Raw genomic sequence first — 20,638 nt, 5'->3', positions numbered from 1 at the left:
TATAATTGAGAGAAAAATCACACATGTGGCATTATAGCAGGAGGTGTGAGCACTGTGAAATGGGGAACAATTAACTTTGCAATCACACACAAAGGCATATGCATTTCTTCCTGTGATTGTGTAAGCATGTGCAAGTGTGTTTATGCAGGTTACTCTTGTTGATTTTAAAATCTGTGATAAATTATGTAGCTATAGGCCTCCCAGAAATCACCTAAAGACTCTGGGCCACATAAATTATATAATGGTTGATAGAACTTTAAAATGTTTCTTGTAATATAATGAAGGAAATGTGGTTAGAGAATTACCAGTTCTAATGAGAGTCAGGTTCTTATACTCTGAAAATGTGATTGAGTATTTAAGTCATTCATGCAGAATGATTTGTTGAGCACCTACTAGGCTTAGTTCTAGATATCGGTGTTTTAGTAGAGAATAAAGCAGAAAAACAACTTCTGACCTCATGATGCTCTCTTCTGTTGAGGCAAGCGAACAATAAACATGCAAGTCAAATGTGTTACATGTTAGGTAGTGATAAGAGCTGCACGGCAGAATAAAGTGGTGAAGGAGAATAGACACCATCAAAGCTTAAGAGGGGGTAGGATGGTGAGAGAAAAATTCAGTAGCGAGGTCAGGGAAGGCCTCACATCAAAGGTTTGAGCTAGAACCTGTGGAGATGGGGATGAGTCATGTAAATATTGGGAGCACTCCTCAAGAGTTCCCTTCTCATCTTGTTTTTTTTTTTTTTTTTTTTTTTTCTGGAATCATGCAGTGAACAGCTTACACAGCTGTTCACAGAGTCTCTGGTTTTAGGGGCCGGGGAATCTGGACAATGTCCACCACAGTTACAGTTTCAAAGATGAAAATAGAGGGGCGACCCATACCTCTTGGTTTATGAGGTATGGAAAGAAATGTACAGCATTTCTCTACATTCCCCTGAGCCATGTTCCATCAGAGATATTGGTCCATTTGGACCTCCTTCTTATTTTCTATACTGTGAGCCTAGTCCAGTGGGATTTGTTGAGAGTAATACCACGGCCTTGGTTGCTGATCCCTTCCAAAATATGAACCTAGAGACAGGAAAGGAGGCGATTGCTGATGTTGTGCAGATCCTCTGTGCCCTGCACTTCTCTTTTTCTTCTCTTTCTCTTGCCTTTCCAGTGTTAAGGAACCACGTTTGATTTTCTTCCTCTTTTCCTCCTCCCTCTGTTATGATCTATATCCTGAATGAAAATTTGGAAATAGGTAACTTAAAGGAGCAAAACTAACCATTTCACTAGCAGCTAGTTATTGCTTGGAAAACGCCTCACCTGAAGGGACAGTCACCATTTGGCATCATGAGAGTCACCTTAAGGCTTAGGATGAGAGGCCCAGGCCCAAGCAGTACTTCGCATCTTTCAAATTTTCAAAAGAAGCTAAACATCTCCCAGTTTTAAAATGTTGATTCAGTGCCTTTAAAACACTCTAAGGCCTAAAGAGACAGAAAGTCTGCAGGCCATATTTGGCCCCTGGGGGATCCAGTTGCACTCTGGTTCCTCACTATGTCTGCTAAGTTGTCCCCTGTGGAACCTTTGGGTCCTATAGGATTCCGCATCTGGCACAGCCAGAGCCCCATGACCACTTCTGAAAAACATTTTATTTTTTTAGAATTCTCAAAAATTTCCCCTGTAAATCAAGCAATTCAAAAAAGAAAAAAAAATATTTTATAATTGATCACCTATTGTTACATACTTATTTTCTCAACTTATCAACCCACATATTGTGCATCAAGTAGGTGTATTTCTAAAGTAAAGAATAGTCTAGTTGTTTTATTCTTAAACTGAAATAGTCGTTCTCTGAAATCTGAATCCATCCTAACTTTATATATGAACTTAATTCCCAAGTTCTCTCATTCAGGATAAAACCTCGCATTGGAATATTGGCTTTTTTTTTTTTTTAATCTGACAGAACTTCGCCTGTTGTTATTCCTCTGCCATTGAAATTCAAAACTTGCACCACCTTGCTGGTTTTGTGTGCCCTTTAAAAGCAATCAGATCAGTGTTGCAATCTATTTTTCCAAAGGAATAAAAGCTCACAGGTTATGCACTAACTTGTTTCTTTAGTCCTAAAAAACTCGGTGAAATGCCTGGGCTAGCTGCCTTTGGAAGGCCATTGTGTTAGAAAGGAAGATTATGTACCGTATTTCTTCCTACTATTTTAAATGCAAATATAATAATGTCATGAAATGGTGCACAAACTAAGATCAGTGCCCTTTTCCTGTTTTGAAATGATCTTATGTTCCCCAGTAGTTGGAAATCTGAGACGGTACCTAGAATCTCAGGTCCAATTTTGAAGTTGAATGTAAAAGAAAGAAAAGAAACATGGGTATTGAGATCTTTCTTGCTCATCACATATTCTCAGAAAACCTCTCCTGATCAAAAGTGTGTTGTTTTCATGTGACATGTGAGTTGACAGAATTTGGCAATTTCTTATGGCTTATCTGAGGTGGGGGGGTGGGAAGGGATTATCCAAATTGTTGGATAAGACCAAGGACGATTTTTAATTTTTAATATCTTATTGAAAATATCCAGAAGAACATTCAAAGCTGGAGAATTTTAACATATGATAGTAGTCTTTACAAATCTGAGAGGTGGAGTAAATTTGTTTAACAGAGGTAGGTCAAGTCCTTTGGGGCCAATTCATGTGGGAGAGAAAAAGCCAACCAAATTTTGGGTCCAAAAGCATCTCAAACTCACTTTAAAAATTAGAAACAAAAAAAAAATGAGTGTTGGCTTTGCTTGGGACCAGTGCATTTTCCTTCTTGAAGTTTTAAACCTAGGGGTCTTTTAAGGGAAATTTAATCCATGTGTTTTTGATTCACTAAATCTTAAGCCATTATCCATAAACTGTGTGTCCCTCTGAGCTCTTTGATGTCTCAGAAATCTTTGAAACCATGTAAGGCCCCCTTTTTTTTGTTCCAGAAAAAAAAATAGGAAGTTGGTTTTGCTAAGGGTCAGTAAACAGCATCTTTAAAAATCCATGTTAGGTATAAAATCCTGCAACCATGACAGCATGGATGTTTGAATGAATACTAATGCATTTTTGATGTGATGGGAAAAAAATATAAGTACCCTTAAAGACTGTGTACTCTAGTATTCAGTCAGAATCCTTACTAACCCCAAGGAAATGATTTGGACACACCTCCTCTTTCTATTGCAATATAAAGCCCAAATATTTATAATTTTTTTTTCTTGGCACGTAGTAGGTACGCAGTAAATATTTTGTTGGGTGTTAAATGAATGACTTTTTCTTCTGCCTAGAACCTTCCGGCTAATGTCAATCTCTCTATTCAATATCAATACCCATCTGTCATGTCTTGGAACGAGACATTGTGAGTCGGTGACCTGTTTCAACAAATTTTAAAAATAAGCCATCTAACTAAATATATGACATTTATTGAAATTCATTTTGTACCATGAAGCAACTGCCTTGCAAAGAGTGCTGAAAATAGGAAGGAATTTCTAGGCTAATTTGATTAAATATTCAGTTGTTACCATATGCTTTCTGAAAATTGATTTTTCCTCTTTTGCTATTCCTGTCATCCTTCCTCCCACCTTGACATGCTTACTGATTGAAAGCTATGCACAGAAAAGGGAAGGTCACCTGCATGCATGTTCAAGCAGGCTCAGAAAACGTAATGCTGTAATCATAAGTTGCCATAATACAGCAGGGAGGAGAGAGGGGTATTCAACCATAATAAAGGTGTTGCGTTTTGCTCCAAATTGCATGGATGACACATCTTTGAACTCTATTGTACAGAGGAAAACACCTTCTTACGGTCGTCAGATTTCCTGTTAGTAAGTGTGTATTTTCTGGTAACTGGACTTCCCTGGTGGACTGAGCAAAAACAGGTAGCTTTGAGAGCAGTTGAAATGCAGGTGATCAGAGTGCAGGGCTGCTTGGGACTGAAACATGGGTATTGAGATCTTTCTTGCTCATCACATATCTTCAGAAAACCTTTCCTGATCAAAAGTGTGTTGTTTTTGTGTGACATGTGAGTTGACAGAATTTGGCAATTTCTTATGGTTTGTATGAGGTGGGGGGAAGGGTAAATTACATTGTTATGGTCTTTAAGCAGACTTCCTTCGTTGACCCTGAAGGTTTATGCAATACATACATCATCATTAAAGCTTGTTCTGACATTTCATTACACATGGAACTATATAAGGGAGTAACTTATTTGTACAGTGTAGACATCTTAATTTTTATTTCTATGGTTGGCTGAAACTACCAGTAATAATCATGTATCAATGTGTACACATTCACATTTAGAAGATTTTTAAAAATCCAATTAAAAGATCTCATGCCTCAATAAATGAACAAATACCTCTTTATTTGTACATTTGGGAAGAGGTATTTCAATTTTAAGAACATTTTTCATAATTGCTCTCATACCACAGATATTAAAAATAGATGATAAAGTAGAGGACCTGGAGGTTTTGATGAGGTATTGGGTTGTGACGTAAAGGGTTAATAGTGGGTGAAGACATGAAGGGTCAAGGGCATGGGTACATTCTAAGTCACGAGTAGTGTTGCAAGTGAACCAGACAGGTTAAAATGGGAAATAAGGAGAAACTCACAGAACAATGATAGGGCACACGGTAAGCAAAATCTAAGCTTACCCTCTACTTCTGTCTTATGTGGCTGGATTCTGGGAGAAGATACACTGTCATCTATTCTGTGGTTTGTTTTCCCCCAAATTCATGAGTAGTGTACTTGGTCCCAGGGTGGTGGTATTGGGAGACAGTGGTGCACCATTAAGAGGTGGGTTGTAGTAGGAGGTCCACATGATGCAGAATCATGCCCTCAGAAGGGATTGTGGGACTCTAGGGTCTCAGGCTCCTGGCTTCTTGTGTGAGCGCTTACTGTGACACTATTCACCATGAGGTCTTGCCAGAACTGAGGCAGTGCAGGCACCCTGCCCTTGAACCCAAAACTATGAGCTAAGTCAACCTTTTTCTATGAAGTTAGCCGCTTCTGGTATTTCACTGTAGTAGCACAAAGCTGATTAATTTGGTCTTTTCAGTCCTAAATCAGACCTTGTAGTGTGTCCTACCCCTTAGCTACTAGTAAGAATAGCATGAGTACAAACAGAAGCATAAACAGCTGACTGTCAGTGGCGTATCCCAAGTACTCTATTTTCTACTTTCACAGACTCCATATAAAATTACATCTTTAATATAAGGAAGTCATAATATTAAAGGAAAAATCAAGTTTATAAATGTTTTACGTCATTTTCATGACTGAAATCTTTTTGGTATATTTCCTCATTATGATGTATTAATTACTGCAGGGATCAAAACTTATGACCCATAAACATCATATCTATAATCAGTTTTCATCGTAATATCACCTGCTGGGGATGTGAACTAACATTCCTTGAAGATATTATCTTGAAGCCATTTCTTTGGGCTTTGACTATACAAAGTTCAAGTCAAAGCGTATATGGGAATTACATATTCTAAACGCAGATGCAGATGGTTATCTAAAGTCTGAAGGAAAGCTCATATCAGGGTCTGCCTTCTCTCACTGACTTTTTAAAGCCCCCTTAGGTGAGCAGCTGTCAGCTAACTGTGGCTTCACATTCAGGAAGAATTCCTCCCATTGCAGCCAGAGGCTACTGTCCAGAGAGAGCCCACGGGCTAACCACTATCTAGTTAGGACCAAGCAAACAAATAAAATCCATTTTGGACCTGGGTGAACCTTTGAGCTTAAAATATTACCTGAGCTATTATTGTTGTTTTTAAATGAGCATCAAATAGTACAATTTTAAAGTTTTCTTGAATGACATAAAGAAGCAGCCAAAGCAGAGATTGTTGACAGAAAAAAAAGTTTCCTCCTAACAGAAATGAATATGCATTTTGGACTTTTCAAAAATTCTCTTTCCATCTTGTCAAAATTAAGAGACTTCTAAATTTTATTTTGGTCTCATTAACACATTACTTGGATTGTTCATTGAAATCTGTACGTCAAGGCCCAATGATTTTAGACTTTCTTCTGGTCTTCAAAGAGCTTACAAAAAAAAAAAAAAAACAAGTTCTTTAAATCACCAGAAAAGTGCAGATAAAAATTCCAGACAGTTTCATTAATGACAATGAAAGGTGACAGCCCTTGAATCTATGTCATAAGTTGATTAATTACTTTCCAAATGTTATTAAAGATTCTAAATGAATAACTAGACTGGTATTCAGGACAAAGGCTCTCCCACAATTCCTAAATGGGGTTTTAATTTTCAGAGATAAATGATCATTATATCTAATTCATTTCTTAAACATCTTTAGACTGTTGGCATTATTGAGAGAAGAGTATCTGTTTCAATATATTTTCTTTTCCTTGAAGTTGTTCCTTTCAGATTTCAATAAAGCTGGTTTTGAAATAAAAATAATAAAATGCTGGCATTTCCTGTTAATAAAGGCCCATAGATCTGATGAATTATGTAAACATTACAAGGAATTTACTACCTAGATCATAACTGTATAACCATTTAGTACCCAAGACTTAGCTGACTGTGTACACACATAATGGGAATGGCACTGTGCATTCAGATAAGGATTGTTTAAGCCAATTTTTGTTCCTGTTTTAGTTACTTGAACCAATCCACTGCATTTACTTCTCTTACTGGCAAATCGGGTTTCTTGGGTCTAGTCCCATTTTCCCCCAGACTCACTGTAGTGATTGCAGACACTCACCATTTTCCAAAGCTCTTGGATCTCTTTGGCTCCCTTTATTTGCAGTGTAAGATCTGCTGTTGTATTTAGAGAGTAACAGAAGCTCAAATGGTTTCCATGTCACCCATTATTACCTCCTTGCTTCCATCTCAAAGAACGAAATGGGCTTTTCAACCTGTTGTCCTGGTTCCATTTTCCCCTACATCTTTGGTCACTTTACTCCACCTATCCAGCCCTCTCTATGTACCCTTCCCAGCTTTCAAGATTCCTTCACCTTTCATTACTCATGAGCTCTTTTACTCAATTTGCTGCTGCTTCAAGAAACAAATAAAACAGAAATGTAAGGCAAGTAGTCACTCATTTCTCTCTATCCTTTTAAGGAAAAAAAATCTTGAAAATAAATTTCTAACCTATTTTCTCTACTTTCATTATTCCCATTCATTCCTTAACTTGTTTAACTCAAGCAGACTCTTTCATGCATCCAAGAAAGCCTCCTCACTAATCCCCAGTATCCTCCACATTGCTCAATCTAATGGACATTGGTTTTTGTCTCACTTGACTCTTCTGTGGAATACACTATGTTTATATACTATATATCTTAGTCCTCCCTTCCTTAAAGTTCTTTAGTTTTGGGGGGAAAAAATTCAAACTTTTCCTCTTACTGCTCTATATTTAAATGTTTATTTCTATCTTTTAGAATAAAGTTTGACTCTCCCTTATCTGGAATACTTGGGACCAGAAATGTTTCATATTTCTGGATTTTTTTTTCAGATTTTTGAAATATTTGCATAGACTTTACCGATTGAACATCCCCAATCCCCAAATCCAAAATGCTCTGAAATTCAGAACTTTTGAGCATTTCAGCATTCAAAAGATTTCAAATTTTGGAGGATTTTGGATTTTGGATTCTCATTTGAGGGATGCTCAACTTGTATTAATTCAGATTCTAATCTTTTTGAGATTCCATCTGAATTCTTCCTTTCCACTCATTGAACATACCCTGGTTTGTCTCACTTACTTCAATGACTTCAAATACACTAATGGACCTGTGGATCCCAAATTGCTGTTTTTGCTTCCTCTTTTTCATAGACCACCATCGTTAGGTTGTTATATACTTTATAGACACTGCTACTTAAATAACTAAAACAGATACCTCAGAGTTATTAACTAATTACTTTTTGTCTCTAAGCTCTCCACTTCCTATTTTCCTTACCTTTGTTTATGACACCCAATACAGACATTTTTGAGCCTTCTCAGTCTCTTCAACATCTCAGTCTCTCCTATGGTCCAAATCCATGTTGAATCATTGACACATTTTTTTTCACTCTAATGTCTTTCTAATCTAGTCTTCTTCTTCAATTTATATTGCCAAAATTTTTGTTCAAGATCATTCTTTCACATGTGAATTCATTCTGTATCTCTTCATTTGACAAATGCTTACCAAGTGCCATGTAATGACAGTAACATAGGGGCTAAAACTGGAGCTCGTGGTCTAGTAAGAGACAGATTAATAAATTACAGCAAGACAGGCTAGATCAGGGGAAGGCAGATGTGATGTATAAGCACATGGGAGTGTTCTCATTCCCATACTAGAAGATGAGAATAGATCAGAGAAGGTTTCCGAGAAGAAGTGCTACCTAAGGTGAAACTTGAAAGAGACGGAGGGTTATCCAGGTAAAATTGAAGACAAACGTGTTCCATAACAAGTGATCCCCATGTGCTGACATCCAGAGTGTGAGAGCATGTGTCTTTCTTCAAGAACTGGAAGAGGGCAGGGTGACTAGTAAGGCAATGGTAAGAGGTAAGATTGGAGAGTCAGACAGAAGCTGAGTCATGCATGACTTTTCAGCTCTGCTCAGGAATTGACCTTTTGTTTTGTAGAGAAAGACATATATTGTCAATTTAGAAAAATATCTCTTGTACATTGGGGAACAGATTATCAAGGCAAGAGTAGAGAAGGAAGACCACTTAAGTTGTTGGCAGAAGTGACAACTGCCTTGAATGATGAAAAGGGAAGAAAATGGACAGATCTCAAACACCTGGAATGGAAGTCATGGAAGATATCCTGGGAATTTGAGAAATGTTAAGTATTGCAGGAGTTGGCTTTTTGTCACTGTAGCCAAAATACCTAACATGAAGAACTTAAAGGAAAAGATTGACTTTGGCTTATGGTTGTAGAAGATTCAGTCCATGGTTGATTATCACCATTACTCTGGGACTAAGGTGAGGCAGAACATCATGGCAGAAGGAGGTGGCAGAGGAAAGCTGATTAGTTCATAACAGCCACTGGTAAGCAGAGAGAAAGAGAGAGAGAAAGGGCCTGGAGAGAAGACAAACCCTTTTTAGGCGTGACCCCAGTGGCTTTCCTCCAACTAGTTCTGCCTTCCAGTAGTTCATTCAGCCATCAGTGGATTAATCTACCTGGGAGGTCAGAGTTCTCATGATGCAATCACTTCACCAAAACCCCAGCTCTGAACACATGAAACTTTGGAGGACATTCCAGATTCAAACCACAACAGACACTGAGGTAGGATACGAGTGGAAGAGCAGGTTTCGCAATTGTAGACAGAGCTGTCACAAGGATATCCAGTGGCTCCTTCTTTGTCTCATCCTCTTCTTCTCAGTCTGATAGCTTTGGTGGCCCCAGAACTGAGTTCTCATCTTTCATTCTCCACACTCTTTTCTTTGGTGGTCTCATCCAGTCACAGGACTTTTCATCATCTATATGTTGACAGTTTTTTAATTTAAATCACTAGACCAGGTATTCTTCAGGACCTGGAACCAGAAAGGTTCCCACTCCCTGGCAGCATCTCCACCTGGCTACTAAAACAGTATCTCAACAGTAAAGAAAATCAAACTGGTCTCAGCCCATCATACCCTTGGTTTTCTCAATGCCTATGCTTCATCCACCAGCTTCTCCATGCCAATAACTGACAAAATCTTCTTCCTGTTATGAAATCCAAAATCTTTGGAGTATTCTTGTTTCCTTCCCACTCCCCTGCTGCCATTCCTTGTATCCAAGTCATTAGAAAATCCTATTAGCTCTGTCTTCAAAATATAATCAGAAGTCGGTCAGTTCTCATCAATCACCCCTCCCTTGTCTCAGGCCATGACCACTGCTCACCTGGGCTGCCTCAGAAGTCTGCCAGCTGGCCTCATTATTTCCACACTGCCATCAGCAGTCTATCTCACACATGGCGAAGGTGATTCCATTCAAATAGTCTTTCCCTTCCTTAGGGCTCTGCATGGACTCCCCATTTTCTACAGTAAAAGCCTGAATCTCATAGTGGCTTATAGGGCCCTATATACTGTGATTCTTTGTCCTCTCTGATGTCACGTGTCAGTCACTATTAGGGTTTAGATATTAGGTGTCTCCCAAAAGCTCATGTGTGAGACAATACAAGCAAGTTTAGAGGCGAACTGATTGGGTCATGAGAGCCTTAACCTAATCAGTGCATTAATCCCCTGGTAGTGATTAACTGGGTGGTAACTGTAGGCAGGTAGGGTGTGGCTGGAGGAGGTGGATCAATAGGGGCGCACCCTTTGGGTTTATATTTTGTCTGTGGTCAAGGGAGCTATTTCTCCCTCCCTCTCTCTTCCTCTCTCCCTCCCATTTCCCTCCCACACTCCTGAATCTCCTTTCTGGTTCCATGTCCTGAGTTGCTTTCCTTTGCCACACTCTCTTGCCATGATGTTCTGCTATACCGTGGGCCCAGAGTAATGGAGTCAGTCATCTGTGGACTGAGGCCTCTGAAACTGTGAGTCCAAAGTAAACTTTTCATCCTCTAATTATTCTTGTCAGGTCTTTTGGTCACAGCAGTTAAAAAGCTGACTCAAACAATCATCAGGTTCCAGGTTGACTGTTCTCCAAGCCTCAGACAAACCAGGCTTGCTCCCATTTTCTTGCCTCTTCCCAGAAATATCTTCTCATACTCCGATGGCTGAATCCCTCCCTCCCTCAACACTTTTCTCAGAAGCCACCTTCCTAGTTTTAAACATTATAGTCTGATTCCCCTCTCCCTTCAGGCACTCCTGATTCCCCCAACTCTACTTTCTTTCCCCCATAAAGCTTATCAACTTCTAATCCACTACTATGCAATTGACTTATTTTTAATTACTTGTTGTCTGGATCCCCCTGTTAGCAAGTATATTCCACAAGGAACAGAGGTGTGTTCGTTTTGTTTAGTGATGTTTCCCAAACACCTGGCACATAGTAAGGCCTAAATAAATACTTACTGAATGTAATCTTAAGTAGCTTTTAGAGAGGGGATCAAAAATGGCAGATTAGAGGAAGGGTGTACTTTCCGGGTGCTCTGTAGCTCATGAGTCAGGCTGCTGGTATACTGCTTCTCAATGATGTAGGCGACAAGGAATTCACTACTGGACAGTCAGGGAGTTATAGAGACACAGAAATTTGGGTGCTTTGAACAAGGGACAAGAAAGAGTATATTGGAAACTAGACTGGTGATAGAAGGGCTGCTGAAGAGATCTCTTTTACTCAGGCATTTTTTGCTGCTGTGACTAAAAGACCTGAAAGAACAATTTTAGAGGAGAAAAAGTTTATTGGGGGCTTACTGTTTCAGAGGTCTCAGTCCATAGACAGCTGGCTCCATTCCTCAGGGCTTAAGGTGAGGCAGAAAATCATGGAGGAAGAGTATGACAGAGGAAAGCAGCTCACAAAAGAGAAATTCCACTCACCAGATACAAAATATATGTCCCAAGGACATATCCCTGGTGCCCACCTCCTCCAGCCACACGCTACCTGCCTTCAGTTGCCACTCAGTTAATCCCCATCAGGGGATTGTTGCATTGTCTCATATATGAGCTTTTGGGGAACACCTAATATCTAAACCATAACAAGATGGATTTCTGGATGCAGATGTAATATGAACACACAGATCCAGACATATTCATTTTGCTGTCTGTCTCCATCCTCATGCCTGGACAGATGCAATGATCTCTGGAGTGTCTTCTGGCCTGTAGTTCCTTCCCACCTCAATCCATTTACATTGTTACCCAAAGGGATATATATGCTGATTTCTGTCTCCTGCTTAAAACCTTCCAGTAACTCCCCCCATAGATAAAATACACAGAGACACACACACCCCTACCCCGCCCCCCGCAAACAGGATACATCTTTGATGTGGCCCCAGCCTAACCTTCCAGCTTCATCCACTGCCAACCCATCTCACACAGCCTCTATGTGAGTTTTAGCTCATAGGCACCCTTGCACATTGTTCCCCCATGTGCCTGTGTAAAGTTCTGCTCTGCTCAAAGGACCCATGCTGAGCCACTCCACTGCCCCCAAGGGCTGAGCTCAAGCCATATCTCCTTTCTGAAATTCTCCTCCTACCCCTTCTCTATCTGCACACTTAGCTCTTCTTCCCTGTGTGCTCCTACAGGAACATCCTCAGGGCACCCTGGGAGGGTGGTGAGCCGGAGGTAGAGATTCACAGTCAATACCTAGATTTGTTGGAAAAGTTATTTTTTTTCTTTTTTAATGACTTGCCCTTTCTTTGCCCTTCCTGTTTCTCTTTGAACCTCTCTTCCCAAGCACACATACACACAAACTGTCCTGTCCTGATTAATTTTTCCTTAAATTCATCAGTTGTGCCGGTCACAATGGCATACAAATATAATATCAGTGGCTTGGCAGACTGAGACAGGAGGATCGCAAGTTCAGAGCCAGCCTCAGCAACTTAACAAAAACCCTAAGCAATTTAATGGTATCCTGTCTCAAAAGGGGGCAAAGGAGTGGGGCAGCTGGGGATATGGTTCAGTGTTTAAGTGCCCCTTGGTTCAATCCCTGGTACCAAATTAAAAAAAAAATCGATCAGTTATTCCAAATAAAAAAATTGATCAGTTATTATAAATGCAGGGCTGAGCACAGTTGTTTTTTAAGTTGTGCTAACCTTTTAGTTTATTGATTTTTTTTAAAGAATTCAGAGTGTTCACTGAGTTCTAGAAATTGGATTCTGTACCTATTTTTCTGTATTGTCATATTTTCATGAGAATTGGTTTTCTTGGCCTTCTCTGTTTATTTTAAAGTATTTAAAATTTTGTAGAAAGTTATTTTCCAACAATCTAGGTATTGACTGCTTCTTATTTTCTGATGACACATTGATCTCAACACAGTGCTGTTGATATGCTTTTAAATTTTCTTCCAACATAATTGCATTATGTTCATCCAAGGAGTCCTCGCCTCAACAAACATGGCCAGATTTGTGAGTTCCTTCCATTCATATTTTTCTGACCTCTTAACAGTTCTCTTCTACTTTGCTTGAAAATGAAAATGTCTTGTTGACAAAATTTGCCTTCAAAAAGAGAGCCTAGTTCATTCCACTTTGACTTGATAGCATTGACTTTCAAAAAAAATGTCCTTAGGTCCTTAGGCGTGAGCAAAATAAAAATCAGAATTAAGCGAAAATGCCGGTGCAAGGTGCAAGGAGACACTCTGCCTGCCCATTGGACCACTCCAAGTTTCAAGGCCGGAGTCAGGCCTCTGGCCACCCTTATGCCTCTCCCCTTACTCTCTTCCCCAGAGGTTGGTTTCACTTTCTTTATATGACTGCCACCCTAAGAATGGGATCCACTCACTGCTGGCATTCCCCCATGGCCATTTGATTTCTGCTTTTGGTAAAGCCAGAGAAATTGATCTACCCCTTGCTGAGCACACCTCTCCCATTTGGAATTGTAGCTTGCCTTCTGCGGAGCACAATGCAGCCCCTGAGCAGGGAATGTCTGATACATTAGTGAGTAATGTGCCAGTTTCCTTTCCAACTTGTCTCCTTTAGTATTTCACATTCTGACTATTCAGTCAGGTTTATCTTCTTAAAGCCCTGCATTTGAATGCAATGAGAAAAGGTTACAAGATTATTTTAACTGGCATACATAGATGCATCTCAAGTGAGATATGTGGGTTTACACTATTTGTTGCTCCTGTAGTAACTGAACAAAGTCTGATAGCACTTCTACCCAGTCCAAATTATAAAATTACATTCATCCATTAGGCTGAAAAACATGAAATAATACTTTCAATTACAAGCATTTTAGCACTTCCTTAAGAGTGGGGAGATTCAACCCTCACATTTACAAGGGCAACAAAACATTCATTTCTGACCTACAGTTTATTAATGGGACAAATGCTTGTCCTGTCAATCAAGGCTCTGACAGTTCAATGAATTTTCTGAACAGTATTTTTTTATAATATGCACAATGGTAAAACAAATGTGCATTTATTCTTCTTTCCCAGAGTTGGGTACTTTCCACCATTCTTGAAAGGACAAAGATGTTTGTTAATAGATTATGAATTTATGAGTGATGATCTTGAGAACATAATGGCATTCTGTTCTTTTTATCTTGACTCTTATATCAGGGTTGAACAATGATCTCAATCATGTATCATAACTGGAAAATGCACAACTGGTGTTTTCTTATGTGAAGATTCAGTCGTCTTCAACTTTTAAAATGATTATTAGAAAAAAGAATGCAATACTGGATAAGAATCTGAATAAAAGTACTCTCTCTCTCTTCCAAAGACACATTTGTATAATAATCAAGAAATAGTGTTTTAGGCAGATTCTAGAAAATCTTAATCTTAACACATGGAAATTATTCTAGTGCCAAGCTTAACTTGTTTTCTTCTATAGCTGTTTATATTTGAATCTTATAATAAATAAAATGTCCAAATCTAGGAACACTTTTTATGTTTCAGAAATTTCATGCCATGTATAGGCTGGTTTCTACAGTAGAACTTTTGAGTTAAAGACTTTGCTAGACCTTTACATGATATTTGATACCACCTGTCAGGAACAGGTTACCCTGGTAATCACTTTTATAACAGCATGTTTTAGATATATAGCAGCAAAAACAAACAAAAAAATTGTATGTTGTTTGCAATATATATGTGGTACAGAAATCTTAAAAGTCTGTTCTACCTCAAAGATAAATAGGTTTCATTGGAATCTTTTTAATCTGAGTTCTGTTGGGAAAAAAATGATTATGCTCTTATTATTCTCTGATTGTGTACAAATAGAACTATCCTGTAAAATACCTTTAGGGTACTTACTTAAACTAAAAAATATATATATTCAGTGTTTCTCTGAAATTCAGATTTCCCGGGGCTTCTTGCATCTTTACTTCCTTAATCTCAGTGGAGATAAGGGCTTACTCATTTAAAGAGGTAAAGTAATGGTTCCTACTTGCTTTCCTTTCTCAATATGGGAGGCCCTTGCCATGGCCTGTCTCATCTTGAAGGACAACTTAAGGATTTCAAGAGCTTGAAACAGGAAAACCACAAGATGACCAAAGGGTGGGAAATACAGAGTGACGCTATTTCAACTGTGTATAGGAACAGGAAGGTGAAGAAGCAGTCAACAGGTGTATGGAGTGGTCTCACACTGGGCATTGGTCCACTTCCTCATTTTTGTTGAGGGCAGGTAAAAACTGGCTAAAACACAACTCAGGATACACAGAAGCTGTGTTTATCAACGCCAGGATGTGCTGCAGAAACGAAATGCCAGCGTCTCTCAAAATCTATCTCTAACATCTTGGCCAGCCCACAAAGTGTGGAAGAAAAAACTGACTCTCAGACTCAGAGGGTATGAAAATGGCAAGGCCCAGACTCACATCTCACCCTGAAGCCCCACTATCTCGTGAGCTCTTGGGAAGAATGTTATAAAAACATGTTATTAAGCTCAAATAAGCATCATATATTTTTAAAAAATATATGGATCATTTAAATGTGGACATGTCAAAAGTCCTGAAGATTCCTTTGTGCCCTTGACTCACTGTTAAAAATCATTGTCAAAATACTATCTGGTGGGCTGGGGATGTGGCTCAAGCGGTAGCGCGCTCGCCTGGCATGCGTGCGGCCAGGGTTCGATCCTCAGCACCACATACCAACAAAGATGTTGTGTCCGCCGAGAACTAAAAAATAAATATTAAAAAAAAATTCTCTCTCTCTCTCTCTCTCTCTCTCTCTCTCTCTCTCTCTCTCTCTCTCTCTCCCCTCTCTCACTCTCTCTTTTAAAAAAAAAATACTATCTGGTTGCATTAGAAAGAAATTTTGAAACAGTGTATTGTTCTATCTTTCTAAAGTCAACTTAGGCTAACAGTGTTAAATCTTTAGGTGAAAGAATCAAACATTGAGCAAAACACATTTTAAGATTTGCTTTCTGAGCAACCCTGTTGCTACATTCACTTTTCTATTTAGGTTACAGATTTAGATTATAGAGTTTATCCTACTGTCTCTAAATCAATGGACTATGCACCCTTTGTAGGCAGAAATTCTCAGTATAAACTAGTACATGGCATGTAATGGGTGCTTACAAATATCTGATTAATATTGTGTGATATAATGTAATATGACTTCAGAAGTAATGAGTGTTTATAAATACAGTACTTTAAATGTCATCAGAAATCTCCTATTGGAATCTTTTTTTCTATAACTTTGTTTTTATGGTCCCACTTTTAAAGCTAATGGAACTAATATAAATGTAGAGAGAGAGCTAGAAATTTTCCTTAGAATTTCACTCTGGCAAATCTTCCTGGAGATTTAACCATGACTGTTTTTATGGCTTCAATTTCCTTATTATGGAGCCTCAGCCATTTTTCTTTTCCATCATCATAAATCTGTTTTATACACTTAAAAGCAGTATTGAAATATTTTCTTCTTTTTATATCTCGACTCTTCGCTTAGATACATTATTTTCATCTTGAGATTATGTTATATAAATATTGTAGAAGACTTCGAAATTATATAGTAGGAAAAGATCAGTATACCCCCTCAGAGATTTTAGCTGATAGATTCCCAAGAGCAAAATGAAATATTTAATTATTCAAGTAAGTAAAGAAACCACCTTTGTCCCAGTTACTTGAATATTTTACATTAAATTGCTTTTACACACTCAACCTTGTGTTTAAACTCTCAAGCTTGTGGTATTTTCTCCTAATATTGTTTGCTCAGAACTTTTTCAGAGGCAAGGAATGAAAGAATCATTGTGAAACTGTTGATTAAAAAAAAAAAAGAAGAAGAAGAAAGAAGAAGAAATTTTACTGGCTGCCATTAGCTTGAGACATGGTTGGATATAGATGCTCAAACAATAGCATCAGGAGCCTGTCTCTCTCCATGTCTGGCCCTCCTGCTGCTTGCATCAGTTTCACGCTCAGGCAGACTCTCCCCTGAGTGGCAAAGAAGGTCCAGACTCTCCAAGGTCACATCATCTTTTCTGTTTGTGATCTCTAATGGAGAGAGATCCTTTCCCAGCATCCATACTAAATCCCCAAAATTAAACCGATTGGCCTTGTTTTGGTCATGTGTTCACCCCTCCAAGAAGCATCAAGAGAATACAGCTCATTGAAAGGCAAGCCTTGTTTACAGGCTTACCCTGTGGTTGGAAGTAGGCCATGTGATTGATTGACAGTACCATAGACAGGGAATGGAGGGTTTTCAAAAGAGATAGTGCTGGGCAGGTAAGAATAGATATTCACAAAAATACTGTGCCTTTTGAATAAAACTCTCCAGGAAATGTAAAGAATTAAAATAGTTTGAATAAACATCATATATTTTTAAAAAATTAGAAATACTGAGAAGACCTGGATTGCATGTTTAATACATTTTAGCTAATATTTTATCCTCTTTGAACCTCAGTTTTGTCATCTGAAAACATAGGTCTAATGCTCACGTTAAAATGATTAGAAGAGATTATGGAACTGACAGTGTCTTGTAAACTATAAAGTGCTTTCTACATAGTTTTATGTTTTCTAAAAAAAATCAATTTCTAAAGAAAGTAGACTTACTTACATGAAAATTTAGAAAGTCTCCCTCTTAAAAAATTTATTTTATCATTCTGTGTTTTCTCCTGAGGTATCAGTATGAAAATATGGCATCTATTTTACACCATGTTTTCATGGATAGTGAACATGATGATGAAAGTATCGATAGGCACAAGTAGCTCTCAGTAAAGTACTTAGTGTCTTAAATGCAGTTCAAGATTTCTGGAGAATGAACAGACCAATGTAAGCTAGTTTAATGAGAAAACTGCAAGTAGACAGATGGCAGATGGTTGAATGGCTGGTTTGAAGGTTAGGCTATGCTGAAATTCATAGCTTAAGGAACAGTCTTTGTAGAAGGAAATACTCCTAAATGCCAAAAGTTTAATGGCCAGGGTGCCATGGAGATGATCACTCCCAGGAAATGTTTTGTCAGTGAGATTATTTTAACTATCAACTGAAAAGAAATAAAGGAATGTTTTATGAGTGATTCAGTTTCACCTGATATGTGCATAACATTTTAAGAGAATGAATTAGTCAGTCTGTTTGAATCATCTTTACATGTTCCGTTTAGTAAAGAATTCAAAGTTGGTTAAATGGCTAGTACTATTTCAGAAGGAAAAAAAAAAAAGACAAACAGAAGCAGTAAAAAGACATTCTATATTGAAAGCCTGGTTCAGGCACATCACAGAAATAAGTGCATCAAGACAAAAATATATGAAGTGAATGTATTTCTGGAGTCATTGCCAATATAAATATTAAAATTGCTTGCACAGCCAGATCTGGCACATAAATGGGGAAGAGAAGGTGATATATGCCAAGCGGATGGCACTGGAATAACATGTAATTGTAGAAAAACGTCTCAAAGATGAAAATTATTAGAGTTGGAAGATACTTTGGAGTTCATTAGTTGAATGCAGAAATGCTAATACATATTTCAAACTCATCCTTTCAGGGGAGGAAAAGAGTCCTGATTTGTGGTGTTTGTCAATTTCCATGGTGTAGATGTTCCCACCATGGCTGATTTCAAGCTATCAAGATGATGTCACTAAAATATGATGGGTTACTCAGGCTTTCCTTGCTGTGACAAATACCTGAAAAAATCAACTTAAAGGAGAAAAGATTTATTTTGGCTCATGAGGCCTGTGGTTTTAGAGGTTTCAGTCCATAGTCAGCCAGCTCCGTTACGTTGGGCAGAACATAATGGTAGAAGGTCATGGCAGAGGCAAATGTTCACCTCAAGACAATCAGGAAGCAGAAAGAAAGAGAGAGGAAGGGACCTGGTACAAGAAATATCCTTCCAGGGAGTGCCCCAGTAACCTCCATCTCCATCTGTGTCCCACCACCTATAGTTTCCACCACCTCTCAGTAGTCCATTCAGCTATCAATGGATTAATCCACTGCTGAGTTCAGAGGCCTCATGGTCTAATCACTTCCCCAAAGCCTCACATCAGAACCTTGCTGCAGTGGGGACTAAGCCTTCAATACGTGAGACTTTGTGGGGCAGTCCAGATCCAAACCATAACAGGTGAATTGGAAAGCAATGCACAAAATAGTTGTTACAATCCACTTCAAGAAGCTTAAGCAGATGACTAGTTCAGCACCATAATTCTGAAAATCAGGTGATGCCAGAGAAATTGTGCTTGGGGTCATACAACTAATTAGCTTCACTGCCATACATATGTGTTCTCCAGTGCTCACCTCAAGATTGTGAATTCATTATGAGGAAAGGACTGTGACTGATTAGTTGGAAACCCCATCTAACTCCTCTAGCTTGGTTAAGTTTCCTGCAGAGGCCTTCCCACACAGAATTTAAACTGTGGTGGGTTTGTCTGAGGCCTCACTGACAATTGGAAAGGAATTTATTCATCTTTGTTTTTTTCAGCATTCTGCCCAGTGTTGGACATATTATAGATGCTCAGCAGTGTTTATTGGGGGAATGAACAAACAGTAATACTTAGAGAACATTTGTTGGCCTACTGTGTGTTGGGCATTATTCTTCGTGGTTTCCATGTGTGAACTCATTGAATCCACAGAATAACCCTCACAACAGGAGAGGAAGGTACCATAGTCACACCCATACTTCAGAAGAGAAAATAGAGGCTCAGAGTTACTTACCCAAGGCCATACAATGAGTGGATGGATTCAAACCCTGCATCCTGGCTTTTGAGTCTGCACTTGATCCCTCAGCTACCGTCAGAGTCATCAGAGTATCCAGCTCAACAACAGATAAAGTCTCCCTCCATCCCTTAGGAAGGACACGTACATTTCCTAGAGATCTGGTCTGAGCAACACATACCTCTGTTAATAAGAATTGGCCTTAATTAACAGGATGGTTAAAAGAAACAGAGCATTTTAGGTGCCTAAGTTTTCTCATATCTGAATTTTAAACAGAAACCCATATTTTAAATAAAAGTCCTATTGTTGATGATGGGCCCTAGTCCTACTTTTTTTTTCTTTAACTAAGATAAGTAATTTTAACCTTTCTTTCCTTTCTCAGTATGAAAAATGGCATCACTATTTGTTATGAGAGAACAGAAAGAAGATGTAGGAGGACATGGCAGTAACTCCAGTGTGTTTTCTGAAAGGTTTTTTCCTCAAAGGAATCCTTTCCTACTGGTTTTCTATGGCTTTGCCTTTTCACCAAGTGAGATAACTAGTACCTGCATTCTAGCTAGTTGAGGTTTAGAGCAGAGAATGACTTACGTACCGAACTTAAGCTATGAATCTTATTTTTAAAACATAATTTAACATAATACCTTAGATTTTTTTAAAGTTAATTTTGAAATCCTTCAAAAAGCCTAGAGGAGAAAGAAAAAAAGTCGTTCACATTCTGTCCTGTGTTAATGGCCAACAACTAACACGCAAATTGGTCATAATGTTGTTTTTCTTCCTTTTGGCCGTAATGGTTCATTTGTTTTCTTTTATTAGTATTTTCTAGAGAAAATATAGTAAGAAATTATTTATTAGGTTAATGTTCCCAATTTTGAGAGATATACTGATATATACCATATTGAGAAGAACCTTTCATTTTTCACATAATATACACTAGACACTAAGAGAACAACTTGTTCCTAATCTTTCTTTTCTTCTCTTCTTTATGATGTTCCTCATTAGCATCAAAAAATTTCTAGTACCTTTCAAAACAATTATATATAAAAAAT

General features: G+C 38.4%; 1 protein-coding gene across 2 annotated transcripts in view; it reads left to right on the top strand.

Annotated features, from left to right (window-relative positions):
- MET (MET proto-oncogene, receptor tyrosine kinase) overlaps positions 1 to 20,638 on the top strand; it is a 117,220-nt gene that overhangs the window by 4,470 nt on the left and 92,112 nt on the right. The gene's annotated exons all lie outside the window — the stretch shown is intronic.

The sequence above is a fragment of the Spermophilus citellus genome, assembly GCF_964194105.1.
Source record: "Spermophilus citellus genome assembly, chromosome: 3".
Lineage (NCBI taxonomy): Eukaryota > Metazoa > Chordata > Mammalia > Rodentia > Sciuridae > Spermophilus > Spermophilus citellus.
The sequence above is the reverse complement of the archived record's forward strand: the minus strand, read 5'-3'. Positions and strand labels throughout refer to the sequence as shown.